The 15,313-nt window shown below is 39.5% G+C and overlaps 1 pseudogene; it reads right to left on the bottom strand.

Annotated features, from left to right (window-relative positions):
- Positions 1-2,503: 2,503 nt before the first annotated feature.
- LOC132693133 (large ribosomal subunit protein uL15 pseudogene) lies at positions 2,504-11,415 on the bottom strand (annotated as a pseudogene).
- Positions 11,416-15,313: the final 3,898 nt, after the last annotated feature.

Here is a 15,313-nt window from a genome sequence, read left to right as displayed (position 1 = left end):
TTTTTTAAATGTTTTTATTTATTTTTGAGACAGAGAGACACAGAGCATGAGCAGGGGAGGGGCAGAGAGAGAGGGAGACACAGAATGTGTGAAGCAGGCTCCAGGCTCTGAGCTGTCAGCACAGAGCCCGACGCGGGGCTCGAACTCACAGACAGTGAGATCATGACCTGAGCTGAAGTCAGACGCTTAACTGACTGAGCTACCCAGGCACCCCTTGTTACTTTGTTTTAAAGTCAATTTTGTCTCATATAAGTATGGCTACCCTGGCTTTCTTTTCACATGCGGTTACATAATAAATGTTTCTCCATCTCTTTACTTTTAGTCTGCAGGTGTCTTTAGGTCTGACCTGTCTCTTGTAGACAGCATATAGATGGGCTTATTATTATTATTATTATTTTATCCATCCCTTCACCTTAGGTCTTTTGATCGGAGCATTTAGTCCATTTACATTCAAAATAATTATTGATAGGTATGTGCTTACTGCCATTTTGCTATTTGTTTTATGGTTGCTTTTGTAGTTTTCTCTGTTCCTTTGTTGTCTTGCACTCTTCTGTCATGGTTTGCTTGCTTTCTTAGTGATTGACTTGGATTCCTTTCTCTCTTTGTCTCCTGTTGTTTAGTTTGTTGTTATTTTTTTGCTCTTATTACTAGTTTTTGATTCGTGATTACCATTAGGTTTGTATATAATATGCATGTAGCAGTCTATATTAAGTTGATCGCTTAAGTTTGAACCCATTTTTTTCTAACTTCTCTCCCCTCCCACATTTTAGGTATTTGATGTCTTACTTTACATCCTTTTATTTTGTGAATCCCTTGACTTACTTTTGTAGATATACTTATTTTTACTGCTTTTGTGCACCCTATTCTTATTACTACTTATGGTCTTTCCATTTCACACAAAGAGTCTCCCTTAACATTTCTTATAGAGCTGGGTTAGTGGTGATGAATTCCTTTAACTTTTGTTTGGGAAACTTGATCTTGTCCTATTCTGAATGATAACCTTACTGGATACAGTATTCTTGGCTGTAGTTTTTTTTTTACTTTCAGCACTTTGAGTACATCATGCTACTACTCCCTTCTGGCCTGTAAAATTTCTGCTGAAAAATCAGCTGATAGCTTTATGGGGTTTCCCTTGTATGTAACTGCTTTCTTTTCTCTGGCTGCTTTAAAATTTTTGTCTTTATCACTACTTTTGGCCATTTTATTTTATTTATTTTTAAATGTTTATTAGAGAGAGAGAGAGAGAGAGCAAGGAAAGGAAAGAGAGAGGGAGAGACAAAGAGGAAGAGAGAAAATCCTAGTCAGGGATTGTGGTGAGTGGTCAGCACAGAGCCTGATGCAAGGCTTGATCTCATGAGCTGTAAGTAAGATCACAACCTGAACCAAGATCAAGAGTTGGACCCTCAACCAACTGAGCCACCCAGGCATCCCTACTTTGGGTCATTTTAATTACTATGTGTCTTGGTGTGGACCTTCTTAGGTTCATTTTTTGGGTGCTCGCTGTGCCTCCTGGATCTGGATTTCTGTTTTATTCCCCAGATTCAGGAAGTTTTCAGATACTAGTCCTTCAAATACATTTTCTGCCCTCTTTTCTCCTTCTGAAATACCTATAATGCAAATGTCATTACTCTTGATGGTGTCACTGAGTTTCCTAAGTCTATTTTCATTTTTTGTTACTTTTTTCTGTTTTCTGTTCATCTTATTTGCTTTCCATTATTCTTTCCACCTGGTTACTAGTCTGTTCTGCTTCTCCTGGTCTACATTAATTTCCTCTAGCATATTATTAATTTGAGCTACTGAGTTCTTCATCTCTGATTGGTTCTTTATGTTTTCTCTCTTTGTCAAGGGTGTCACTGAGGTCCTCCACTCTCAAGTCTAGTGAGTATCTTTATGACCCTTACTTTAAATTCTCTGTTAAGCATATTACTTCCTCCATTTCATTCAGCTCTCTTGCTGTGATTTTGTCCCTTTTTTTTTTTTTTTTTTTTTTTTTTCATTTGGGACATACTCCTCTGTCTCCTTGTTTTGTCCAATTCAATTCTCTCTGTCTGTTTCTATGTGTTAGGAAAGTCAGCTTTGTCTTCTGCTCTTGAAAGTAGTGGCTTTATGGAGAAGAGGGCCTATACTGTCCTGCAGTGCAGTCTCCAGAACCTGGCACTTCAGTGGTGTCTCCTGTTTGTGTTGCATGCGCGCACAATGTTGTGGCTGAGCCACTTTTTCCTTCAGTCATCTGCGATGGTTCTCTTTGCCTGTTGTGGGCAGGTTTTGGTCCCTGTGTTGTTAGTGGGCCAGTGTGGTGCAACCTTGGGCTTAAGTTGGACCAAGTATTTGCCAGAGATGCAATAGCACTGAATTGCTGGGTGCTTTCTCGGTCTTATCTCCTGAGAAGTTCTCCTTGTTGAATAGGGCCCGCAGTTCAACAGAACAGGTCCAAATGTCTGCCTTCACCTCTGGGGCTGTATTCAGACTAGTGTGTGGTTATCTTCTCTCCCTTGGGTGGGAGTCACTTTGGAGTGGTGCTGGCCCCTTTCAGAGCTGCTTGCCCATTGGCAGGCTTGTGGCACGGCTTTGCATGAACTCCAGACAAGAGTGAAGTGGAGGGGATTGATCTGCAGAAGAACATGGTGGTGGGGCACATGGTGCCCATTAGGTCTGCCCTGGTCTCCTGTGAGAAAAGATCGAGGCAGGTCAGGTGGAGGGAGTGGATCTGCAGAAGTACAAGGTGAGGGGTGGGGTGGAGCAGAGGGTGGGCTTTGTGCTGATAGCAAGCCTTGTATGGGTCTGCTGCCGGAGAGGCCTGGCTGCAGGGGGTGTGTCCACAGGGAAAAACACTGGGTGGGGCATGGTGTTAGCAAGTTAGGTAGTGAGTGTTGACACTGTGCTGATTCTCACAGGTGTCCATGTATCTAGACTGGGGTGCAGGGCAGGGAAATGGCACCTGCCAGCTTCTTTGTTCCTGGGAAAGTCTCCCAAAGATCCCTGCTCCTCTGTGATTAGTCATGCTCTGAGATTAGTAAGCAAATCTCTCCCGTATGCCCCAGGAATTTTTCAGACTACTGCCTCTGTGCTGTTATCTCAGTAGGGCTGTTTGCAGTTCTGTCTTCTTAAGGGTGGTGATTCTATCCTGTGCTCTCATAGAGCCCAGACTGCTGATTTTTAAAGTTCTGAGTGTTAAGCCCTGCTGGTTGTAAGAACTCAACAAATTTGGCCTCTTGGTGTTCAAAGCCAAAAATGGGGATTCATGTTTCCCATGCAAGCTCCTTGGTATGAGAGTGTTTCTTTGCCCCTCTCTACACCTGTGGTGTCCCTCCCTCCTGTGGACAGTCCTGTGGGTGTATTTAGCTCCTGACCTTGTCTCTGCCCTTCCTACCCTCTTTGATTGTTGCCTCTTCTCTACATTTGGCTGTGGAGAGTCTGTTCTGTCAGCCTTCAGGTCCTTTTCTGGGTTATTTACACTGATGTGGCTGTATCCAGGGGATGAGGTGGTCTTAGGGCCCTCCTACTCCACCATCTTCCATGAAAGTTCATTTCTGGAACTGTTTTGAAGGTCAGATAGGGTCTTCCCTGACTCTGTGCATCCAGTCCCTCTGATAGGTGAGACAATGCTTGAGAAGTGAGGCACAGCTCAGATCTGTTTGTGACAGCTGCCTAAAGGTTTGAATCAGATCAGATTCAAAGTGTACATTCAAGAAATACTGACTCAAGTTTAGCTTGATAAACCCCAAATCTGAGAGATGTACCACTTAACTTCTATAGAGTAAATATCAGGGACACCACAAGATCACTTATTAGAGGGTAAGTGTTCACTTGTCATTGGATTACCACATTAGAAATAAATTATTTTGCTTTGCAATAATAAAACTGGTAGTTCTGTTTAAGCCTTTGTCAAATGTCAGTTTTAGAGACATTCTTTTGGTGGGGGAAGCAAACTAATGGATAGATCCTAACCAAATGGATGGATTCAACACTTGCACGTTGGACCACTGCTTGGCCCAGGGTCTCCTGGTAAGTTGATATATGTATGCAGGATGACGTGTAGAAATGGTAAAGATAAACTAAAAAGGAGTGAATGGAGTGATAATGCCTACTTCTTTATTGCTATTTTAATTTTGCTCTTGTATTTTGTAAAGCATCAACAATGTGTAACGTTTTTCTCTGACCCATAGGTTGACTCCACATAGGGAAAAGAGCTTTGTTCCTCTGCTTTTTCCTACCTCACAGGAAGTGAGGAATTTCCCCTCCTGGAAACATTCACCATTCAGTAAGCATCTGTTAATTTAAATATAACTTTGTGTAGATAACAGAAGACAAGAAGGCTGGGCCTAGGGGAGGGGTGGAAGACAGAAAACATCAAATACTTGGAATAAAATGAAGATTCTACTAAAAATATTTGGAATGTGTTGATATTCCAAGCGTAGAAAGTGATGAGCAATGACTTTGTGCATTATACTCCTAGTGTTTGACTGAGTTAACGTTTGATGTTTGCGTGTAGGAAATGAAGAACACATTGTATCCCCTTACCTTTGTCCTTTTTGATTTATGGCTTGTGGCTGGTGGAGGTTTCTTTATTTTTCACAGGAGCATAAAACTGTTGAGAGGTTTCAGTTTTCTCAGAGAATTGGCTCATTCATTTTCCCGATTCAAAAATGTTGGCAAGTGAGGCTCAAAGAATTTCTGCCATGCCGAACATGCTGGCGGGTTGCGCCACATCTAGGAGCATGACCTGTTTCCTCATGCTGCGGCCACCATGCTTTGCAACACATTGAGTAGCTTCTCTGGAGGCAATCACTCATGCCCTCACGGTGCTTATGATCTGTAGTTTCCCCAAACTTTATTCTCATCCCAGTTCTTTTGTTTGCGTTTTAATTTCATAATAAGGTATAACTGGTCATGTTCTGATTAAGGAAACACACCTGATTTACTCTTTTATTCCACGGAAGGTTTTTAATCATGTTGTCACACACTGCGTAATATAATAGCATGATGTTATTTGCTAGTATTAAACGCCAACCTCTGATTTTAGGTAACAGTTCGAAATCAGGTTTGTGTTTGAGTATTTGTGTGACTAGATTTATATACATGTATAAACATATATTAATATTTCAGCTTGTAATCGGTGGCAACTAATTAATTTCTAGATAACAGGAATTTTTGCACATGCAACTTAATGTAACTTTGTATCCATGTTCAATACATTTCTATAAATAGATAGAATGTTACAGACAGATGGCAACTTATATATAGATGCTTAGGCTTAGATTTTGCTCATTATTGAAAAGTAAGAAAGTTAAAACATTTAAACCTATGTGTTTCAGGCATTGAGATCAGAATGCCTAAGCTAAAGTTGGTTGAGACCGTAAAAAATGAGGAATTAAAAAAATTAACGGAAAGCATTTCAGCTAGGAGTTAAACTAAACCATCAAGAAAAGTGAGTCCTACAACAGCAATCCAAAATTTAAAGCAAATGTTAATTGTCTTTTTCTTTTCAGATTCCCAGAATCATTTAATTATTTTAATATTCATTCCAGTGCTTTCATCTGAGAGGCGATTTGATTATTTATAGCTACTTATGATAGTGTTTCCCAAACTTGGGCCATTCCATTATTCTTGCCAAGATTTTGTCATATCTTCCTAATATTTATAGTAATACTGTCATATGGGTCAACTCACCTATTTTTCAATGAAATGCAAGTAACAGTAAATCCAGTACATTTTTTTTGGCTAAATGAAGCCAGCTCCTCAAGGAGAAATGTGTAAGTGTCCGTTCTGTGTGTTCACTTAGTTACTGTAGACTGACTCGCCCTGTCTTTCCACCTTCTTGGTGAACCTGGTGCTGCACGTGATGAAACCCCCAGCAGCCCTTGGACGTAGCTTTCCTTCAGCTTCTTTTCACTGGGGATGCCAGTGGCTCAAAGGTGGATACCAAGTGTGAACTTACAGGACCCCCGTTATAGTCAGTGACAGACCACTACCTACGCTTTTAGAGTTGGATGCTCAGAATTAATTCCTAGCCATAATCTCATTAGATTTTTTTCAGCAAACTTTTTCAGCAAGCTTTATATTGTTTGAAATATGTATTGTCCTTCTAATTGTTATGTCTACAAAACAGTGGAAGAAAAGTGTGTGTGAGTGCATGTGTTTAATCCATTACTGCTGCCATTATCCAGTTTGAGAAGGTACTGATGACAATTCTTATCAGAATATTCCAGGCATTTTGGGGACCCCGGGTGGCTCAATTAGTTGAGCGTCCGACTCCTGATTTGGCCTCAGGTTATGATCTCACAGTTTGTGAGATCAAGCCTCATGTTGGGCTCCCGGCTGACAGCACGGAGCCTGCTTGGGATTCTCTCTCTCCTTCTCTCTCTGCCCCTCCTCCCTTGTCACGTGCATATGTGTGCGTACTCTTTCTCTCTCAAATAAATATTTTTTTAAAAGAATATTCCAGGCATGTTTTTAAAAGTTCAAAATGTTTCTAGAGGGTTCTTGAGACACATTCACTGTGTAAAGAATCCAGCTAATCAGAGTGTTCGTATGAACAAATAGATATGCAGAATATGATTGGTCACAAAGCCAGGAGTAGTCATGAGTTCCCAAAGTCATGGGGACTTTGAGTCATGACTCAAAGAAGATTGGGTCTAGGAAGATACTCTACACGAAAGTAATGAATTTCCACTACTAAGCAGGTTTGTTTTGTTACTGGTATCCATTCCTATATAAGACTGAGTAAAAATGTTTAGTGGGCAACCATGATTAACAATTTTTACTGCTTAGTTAAGTATCTCCTTTTAAATTTTGTATTTTAAGAATGTACATTTTAGTACCTTAACACAGTAAGGCTTTCTTGCTGAAGCAGTGGTCTGGTATGTATGTTACTAGCCTGGCAGTGCTCCTCAGGGGTTCTTACCCAGGCTCTGCCCGCTCCAAGTCCTTCCTCAGAGAATGGTTGGTAGCACTGGGGAGGGTTTTATGAATCAGGCCCAGGAGATGGCATATGTCATTTCTGCCCCAGTCTACTGGCCAGAGTACAGTTGTGGCCACACCTAACTGCAGAGTAAGCTGGGAAATGAAGTCGAGCTGTGTGTCCAAGAAGGAAGGGGAGATGGTTTGGTGAACAAATAACCAGACAGCCACAGGAATAGATTCCCAGGATGTACACCAGTGAACTTTATTCCCACCTGTCTTCCTACCTGTTGAAAATCTTACTTTTATAAAAGCACTGATCCATTATGAGTTCCAAACAAAGATGTTAGATTTTACATCAGTTTCTAAATTACGTAATGGCCAACTATTTTTTTTTTGAATTTACATCCAAATTAGTTAGCATACCATTTAGCCCCCCCCCCCCCCCCCCCCCCGCATATAGTGCAACAATGATTTCAGGAGGAGATTCCTTAGTGCCCCTTACCCATTTAGCCCCTCCCCCCTCCCACAACCCCTCAATCATATGACTTCACTCATATGGGGACTTTAATGGCCAACATTTTTTTTTTTTTAGTGAAAGCTTATTTATTTTTTATTTATTTTTTAATTTTTTTTTAAAATATGAAATTTATTGTCAAATTGGTTTCCACACAACACCCAGTGCTCATCCCAAAAGGTGCCCTCCTCAATACCCGTCACCCACCCTCCCCTCCCTCCCACCCCCCACCAACCCTCAGTTTATTCTCAGTTTTTAAGGAGTCTCTTATGCTTTGGCTCCCTCCCTCTCTAATCTCTTTTTTTTGTTCTTCCCCTCCCCCACGGACTTCTGTTAAGTTTCTCAGGATCCGCATAAGAGTGAAAACATATGGTATCTGTCTTTCTCTGTATGACTTATTTCACTTAGCATAACACTCTCCAGTTCCATCCACATTGCTACAAAAGGAGTGGCCAACATTTTTAAAAGAATTCAGTAAATAGGGGGAAGTTCGGTATCCTTTCTGATCTGCGTCCTTCATATTCTTATTTAACAATGATTATATTGCAAGGCGCTTCTGCCGAAATTGAAATATATTTACAGTTGTTATGTAATCAATCCCCAGAACTTTTTGGTCTTGCAAAACTGAAATTCTACACCCATTAAACAACTCTCTATTTTACCTTCTGCCCGGTTTTGGCAGCTACCATTCTACTTTATTCCTCTAAATTTGATTATTCTAGGTACCTCATGTAAGTGGGATCATACAGTATTTGTCTTTTTGTGACTGGCTTATTTCACTTAGCATAATGCCCTCAAGATCCATCCATGTTGTAGCATGCGTCAGAATTCCTTCCTTTCTCAGGCTGTATGCTGTGTGTATACATGTGTGTACATTCCATCGTATGTATGTTCCACCTTTTCTTTACCTGTGTGTATCTGCCGATGGACATTTGTTTGCATTGCTTCCATCTTTTGGCTTTTGTGAATGATGCTGCTATGAAGACCAGTATACTACACATAGATATTTGAGGCCTTGTTTTCAATTCTTTCGGATTTATATCCAGAAGTGGAATTGCTGAATCATATGGCAATTCTATTTTTAATTTTGTAAGAAACCACCATAATATTTTTTCCTGAAGCCTGTACCATTTTACATTGTCCCCAATTGCACAAGGATTTCAGTTTCTCCATATCCTCATCCAAACTTTTTTACTTCTATTTTTGATTCTTAGTAGTCTTCCAAAAGGATGTGAGGTGATATATCATTTGGGTTTTGATTTACATTTTGCTAATGATAAGTGATATTGAGCATCTTTTCATATTTTTGTTGACCATTTATGTGTCGGTGGGGAAATATGGAGGTCCTTGGTCTATTTTTTCATTGCGTTACTAGGTTTTTTTGTTGTGGAAGTGCAGGTGCTTTATATGTTCAATAGTGAACCTTTATACAATGTATGATTTACAAATATTTTCTTCCATGCTGTAGGCTGACTTTTCAATATGTTGATTGTGTCCTTTGACACACAGAAGTTTTTAATTTGATGTCCTATTGATCAATTTTGATTTGTGTTCCTTATGTTTTTGGTATTATACGTGCCAACCTAATGTGATGAAGTTTTTTTCTTCTAAGTGTTTTATAAAGTCTTACATTCATCTTTTCATGTGCCTGTTGGCCATTGGATGTCTTCTTTAGAGAAGTGTCTATTCATGTTTTCTGCCCATTTCTTCACTGGATTATTTGTTTTTCGGGTGTGGAGTTTGGTGAGTTCTTTATAGATTTTGGATACTAGCCCTTTGTCCGATATGTCATTTGCAAATATCTTTTCCCATTCCGTTGGTTGCTGTGTAGTTTTGTTGATTGTTTCCTTTGCAATGCAGAAGATTTTATCTTCATAAGGTCCCAGTAGTTCATTTTTGCTTTTAATTCCCTTGCCTTTGGGGATGTGTCAAGTAAGAAATTGCTGTGGCTGAGGTCAGAGAGGTCTTTTCCTGCTTTCTCCTCTAGGGTTTTGATGGTTTCCTGTCTCACATTCAGGTCCTTCATCCATTTTGAGTTTATTTTTGTGAGTGATGTAAGAAAGTGGTCTAGTTTCAACCTTCTGCATGTTGCTGTTCAGTTCTCCCAGCACCATTTGTTAAAGAGACTGTTTTCCATTGGATATTCTTTCCTGCTTTGTCAAAGATTAGTTGGCCATACTTTTGTGGGTCCAATTCTGGAGTCTGTATTCTATTCCATTGGTCTATGTGTCTGTTTTTGTGCCAATACCATGCTGTCTTGATGATTACAGCTCTGTAGTAGAGGCTAAAGTCTGGGATTGTGATGCCTCCCGCTTTGGTCTTATTCTTCAATATTACTTTGGCTATTCGGAGTCTTTTGTGGTTCCATACGAATTTTAGGATTGCTTGTTCTAGCTTCGAGAAGAATGCTGGTGCAATTTTGATTGGGATTGCATTGAATGTGCAGATAGCTTTGGGTAGTATTGACATTTTAACAATATTTATTATTCCAATCCATGAGCATGGAATGTCTTTCCATTTCTTTGTACCTTCTTCAATTTCCTTCATAAGCTTTCTATAGTTTTCAGCATACAGATCTTTTACAACTTTGATTAGGTTTATTCCTAGGTATTTTATGATTCTTGGTGCAATTGTGAATGTGATCATCAGGGAAATACAAATCAAAACCACACTGAGATACCACCTCATGCCAGTCAGAGTGGCTAAAATGAACAAATCAGGAGACTGTAGATGCTGGCGAGGATGTGGAGAAACGGGAACCCCCTTGCACTGTTGGTGGGAATGCAAACGGGTGTAGCCGCTCTAGAAAACAGTGTGGAGTTTCCTCAAAAAATTAAAAATAGATCTATCCTATGACCCAGCAATAGCACTGCTAGGAATTTACCCAAGGGATACAGGAGTGCTGATGCATAGGGGCACTTATACCCCAATGTTTATAGCAGCACTTTCAACAATAGCCAAACTATGGGAAGAGCCTAAATGTCCATCAACTGATGAATGGATAAAGAAATTGTGGGTTATATACACAATGGAATACCACTTGGCAATGAGAAAGAATGAAATATGGCCTGTAGTAACGTGGATGGAACTGGAGAGTGTTACGCTAAGTGAAATAAGTCATATAGAGAAAGATACCATATGTTTTCACTCTTATGTGGATCCTGAGAAACTTAACAGAAGACCATGGGGGAGGGGGAGGGAAAAATAAGTTAGAGAGGGGGAGAGAGCCAAAGCATAAGAGACTCTTAAACACTGAGAACAAACTGAGGGTTGATGGGGAGTGGGAGGTTGGGGAAAGCGGGTGACGGGTATTGAGGAGGGTACCTGTTGGGATGAGCACTGGGTGTTGTACGGAAACCAATTTGACAATAAATTTCATAAAAAAAATAAATAAATAAAATAAAATCTTTCATTCACATCTTTGATCCATTTTGAGTTCAGTTTTGTATTTCTTTTTCATCTGTTAGCATTTAATGAACCTCCATCTATTGTGGCTTCAAGCTACCAGGACACAGCAGCACCCCCCCCCCCCACCTTTCCCTCCCTCCCCCCCCCCTCCCCCCCCCCGCCAAATGTTTAATTTTCTCTCCAGCACTTGTACTGAAGAATTTGGCCTTCATGATGACAGGCTGTTTTGGGAGCTGTCCCTTCCCCAAAACTTTGTAGTAGTCCGATTGCACGAGATCAACAAGAGGAGCAGCGCTGGTCTTCCTTCTGGCAGCATTTACATGTGTCTGCTCACTGACTGAGGTCCACAGTTTATCAAGGTTGACAGTTGGGCAGAAGCTCTGATCCCTCTCTAAGTGGTAATGCCTCATACCAACTTTTCCAAAGTAACCCAGATGATATTTGTCAAAGTTCATCCTATAGTGATGCATTACCCTGGCCTCCTGAGTGCTTCTGGTGTTTGCTGATGGGCGGCCGTGGCCTTGACTTGCACGGCCTGCCGGTTTTCAGGTCTTCCACAGTCTGGTTGGCAGCCCAGATGAAAGAGCCATTTTTGTGTGGTTTGTAAGGATCCAACTTTATTTCTTTGGCTTGTGGATATCCAGTTTTCCCAGCACCATTTGTTGAGGAGACAGTCCTTTCCCCATTGGATGTCTTAGCACCCTTGTTGAAAGTCATTTGACCCTGAATCTGAGGGTTTACTTCAGGTCTGTCTGTTCCACTCCATTGGTCTATATCTCTTATCTTTATGCTAGTACCGTACTCTTTTGATTACTGTCCTTTGTAAAAAGTTTTGAAATCAGAAAGTGTGAGACCTCCAGGTTTGTTTGTTTGTTTGTTTTTTGAGAGACAGAGCATGAACGGTTGAAAGACAGAGAGACAGGGAGACACGGAATCTGAAGTAGGTTCCAGGCTCCGAGCTGTCAGCATAGAACCTGACGTGGGGCTCAAACTCACAGACCATAAGATCATGACCTGAGCCAAAGTGGTACACCCAACCTACTGAGCCACCCAGGTGCTCCTGGGTTTGTTCTTTTTTTGACATTACTCTGTTAGTTAGCTAGGGCTACCATAACAAAATACCACAGACTGGGTGGCTTAAACAGCAGACTTTTATTTGTAGTTCTGAAGGCTAAAAGTTTAAGATCAATGTGTGTGCAGGTTTTGTTTCTTAAGTGGCCTTTCTTCTTGGCTTTCAAATGATCTTCTTGCTCTGTTCTCACATGGCCTTTCCTCTCAGTATGCACATCTCTGGTGTCTCTGTATGTACTCAAATTTCTTCTTACGAGGACATTGGTCAGATTGGATTTGAGCCCACCCAAAGGCCTCATTTTAGCTTAATCACCTCTTTAATGGTCCTCTCTCCAAATATAGTTATTTTCTGAGCTATATTGGAAGGGATGTGGTGGGGGGGAGGGTAGATCTTTAACATGAATTTGGGAAGGTACGTAATTCAGCAGATAACAATTACTTTGACTATTTGGGACCCGTTGAGATTCCATATGAATTTTTGGGTGGATTCTTCTATTTCTGCAGAAAATACTTTTAGGATTTTGATAGGGATTACATTAAGTCTGTAGATCATTTTGAATGATATTGACATCCTAACAATACCAAGCCTTCCAATCCATGAACACAGTATCTTTCCATTGATTTGTGTCTTTCTAAAAATTTCTTTTGGCAGTGTTTTTTAGTTTTCAGTGTATAAGTCTTTCACTTCCTTGGTTAAATATATTCCTAAGTATTTTTATTCTTTTTGATGCTATCGTAAGTGAGATTATCTTCATAATTTTATTTTTGGATTGTTCGTTGTTAGTGTATAGAAACAACTGATTTTTGTGTCTGATATTATTGTATCCTGCAACTCTGCTGAATTTGTTTATTCTACCAGGGATTTTTATTTTTTTCCCTCAAATCTTTAGGGTTTTGTCTATATATTATGTCATCCAGAGCACAGATTTGGGTGCCTTTTTGTTTCTGTTTTTTGTCTAATTGCTTTTGGCTAGGATTTCTAGTGCTATGTCGAATAGAAGTGATAGAAGTTAGCATCTCTGTTTTGTTTCTGATCTTAAAGGAAAAACTTTTCCATTTTTCTTCACTTTTGGGTGGGATATTAGCTGTGGGCTTTTCGTAGATGGCCTTGATTATGTTGAAGTAATTTCCTTCTGTTCCTAGTTCTTTTTATTATTATTATTATTTAATGTTTTTATTTATTTTTTGAGAGAGAGAGTGAGTGAGAGAGGGGCAGAGAGAGAGAGAGAGAGAGAGAGAGAGAGAGAGAGACACAGAATCTGAAGCAGGCTCCAGGCTCTGAGCTGTCAGCACAGAGCCGTAAGATTATGACCTGAGCTGAAGTTGGACACTCAACCGACTGAGCCACCTAGGCGCCCCTGTTCCTGGTTCTTTTTTACATTTTTTTGTTAGAAAATGTACTTAATTTTGTCAAATGCATTTTCTGCATCAATTGAAGTGATCATGTCTCCCCCCCTACCCGCCCCCTTCATTCCGTCAATGTGGTATATTGACACTGGTTTTTCGTATGTTGAATCACTGTTTCATTCCAGGAATAAATCTCACTTGGTCATGGTGTAGAATCCTTTCAATTTTTTGTTGAGTTTTTGTTGCTGGTATTGTGTTAAGTATTTTTGCACTGATACTCATACAGTCTTCCACCTTTTAATAATGATATTGGAATAGGTGTTTTGTAGATACTCTCTGTGATATTAAGAAAGGGTTTTTTTTTAACATTTTAATTAATTTATTTTTTAATTTAAATCCAAGTTAGCATATAGTGTAAACATGATTTCAGTGGATTCTTTAATGTCCCTTACCCATTTAGCCCATCCTTCCTCCTACAACCTCTCCAGCAACCCTGTTTGTTCTCTATATTTAAGAGTGTCTTATGTTTTGTCCCCCTCCCTGTTTTTATATTATTTTTGCTTCCCTTCCCTTATGTTCATCTATTTTGTATCTTAAATTCCTCATAAGAGTGAAATCATATGATATTTGTCTTCCTCTGACTAATTTTGCTTAGAATAATATAATACCTTCTAGTTCCATCCATGTAGTTGCAAATGGCAAGATTTCATTATTTTTTATTGCCAAGTAATACTCCATTGTGTGTGTGTGTGTGTGTGTGTGTGTGTGTGTGTGTGTGTGTGTGTATACGCATACATATCTTCTGTATCCATCCATCAGTGGACATTTGGGCTCTTTCCATACTTTGGCTATTGTCGACAGTGCTGTTATAAACATTGGGGTGCATGTACCTTTGAAACAGCACACCTGTATCCCTTGTATAAATATCTAGTAGTGCAATTGCTGGGTCATAGGGTAGTTCTATTTTTAGTTTTTTGAGGAACCTCCATGCTGTTTTCCAGAGTGCTGCACCAGCTTGCATTCCCACCAGCAGTGCAAAAGAGATCCTCTTTCTCCACATCCTTGCCAACATCTGTTGCTGCCTGAGTTGTTCATGTTAGCCATTCTGACAGGTGTAAGGTGGTATCTCATTGTGGTGTTTATTTGTATTTCCCTGATGATGAGTGATGTTGAACATTTTTGCACGTGTCGGTTGGCCATCTGGATGTCTTCTTTGGTGAAGGGTTTATTCATGTCTTTTGCCCATTTCTTCACTGGATTATTTGTTTTTTTGGGTGTTGAGTTTGATGAAGAAAGTTTTTAATTAAACAAAGTTAGCTGAGTTTTTACCATGAATGAGATTTGGATTTTATAAAGTGCCTTTTGTTGTATTTAAATGCATGTTCTCCTTTATTCCATTACTATAGTCAAGCACATTGACAGAATTTTGAATGTTAAACTAACTTTGTATTCCTAGGTAAATGCTATTTGGTCATATAATATCTGCATTTTACATATTTTATATAAAACTGCATTTTATGTGCATATGTACTTTTTGGGTTTTTCATCTACATTTACTAGAGAAATTGGTCTAGATTTTTCCTTATAGGGTTTTAGATGTATATTAATTATCCTGGCCACTTAAAACGAGTTGTGGTACTTCAGTCATTCTCTGAAATTTTTGGAGTTTTTGTAAGATTGGTTAGTCTTTTCTTAAATATTTGAAAGAATTTTGGGGTGAAGTTATTATTCTGGTCTCAAGTTATCTTTCATGGGTAGTTTTTAGTTACAGATTCAGTTTTCTGAAAGATCTTGAACTATTAAAATTTGTCTCTATTTTCTTGTTGTGTAAGATGTATTATTTTCTGAAAGAGTCTGGCCACTGCATCAGAGTTGACTAATTTATTGTCCTAAAGATCTCATCTTTCTAATATCCATCATCCCATAAAGTAGATTACACTAATCTCACCTATTTCATTCCTGATAATGCTACTTTGTATTTTCTCCACTTAAAAGATTCTGTCGTCTTCGAGGTTTGTTACCTGTGCTAACCTTTTCAGAAAACCAACTCTGGTGTCGCTCATTTTGTCT

The sequence above is a fragment of the Panthera onca genome, chromosome B1 (assembly GCF_046562875.1).
Source record: "Panthera onca isolate mPanOnc1 chromosome B1, mPanOnc1 haplotype 2, whole genome shotgun sequence".
Classification (NCBI taxonomy): domain Eukaryota; kingdom Metazoa; phylum Chordata; class Mammalia; order Carnivora; family Felidae; genus Panthera; species Panthera onca.
Note: the sequence above shows the minus strand (reverse complement) of the source record. Positions and strands in the feature narration are given on the sequence as shown.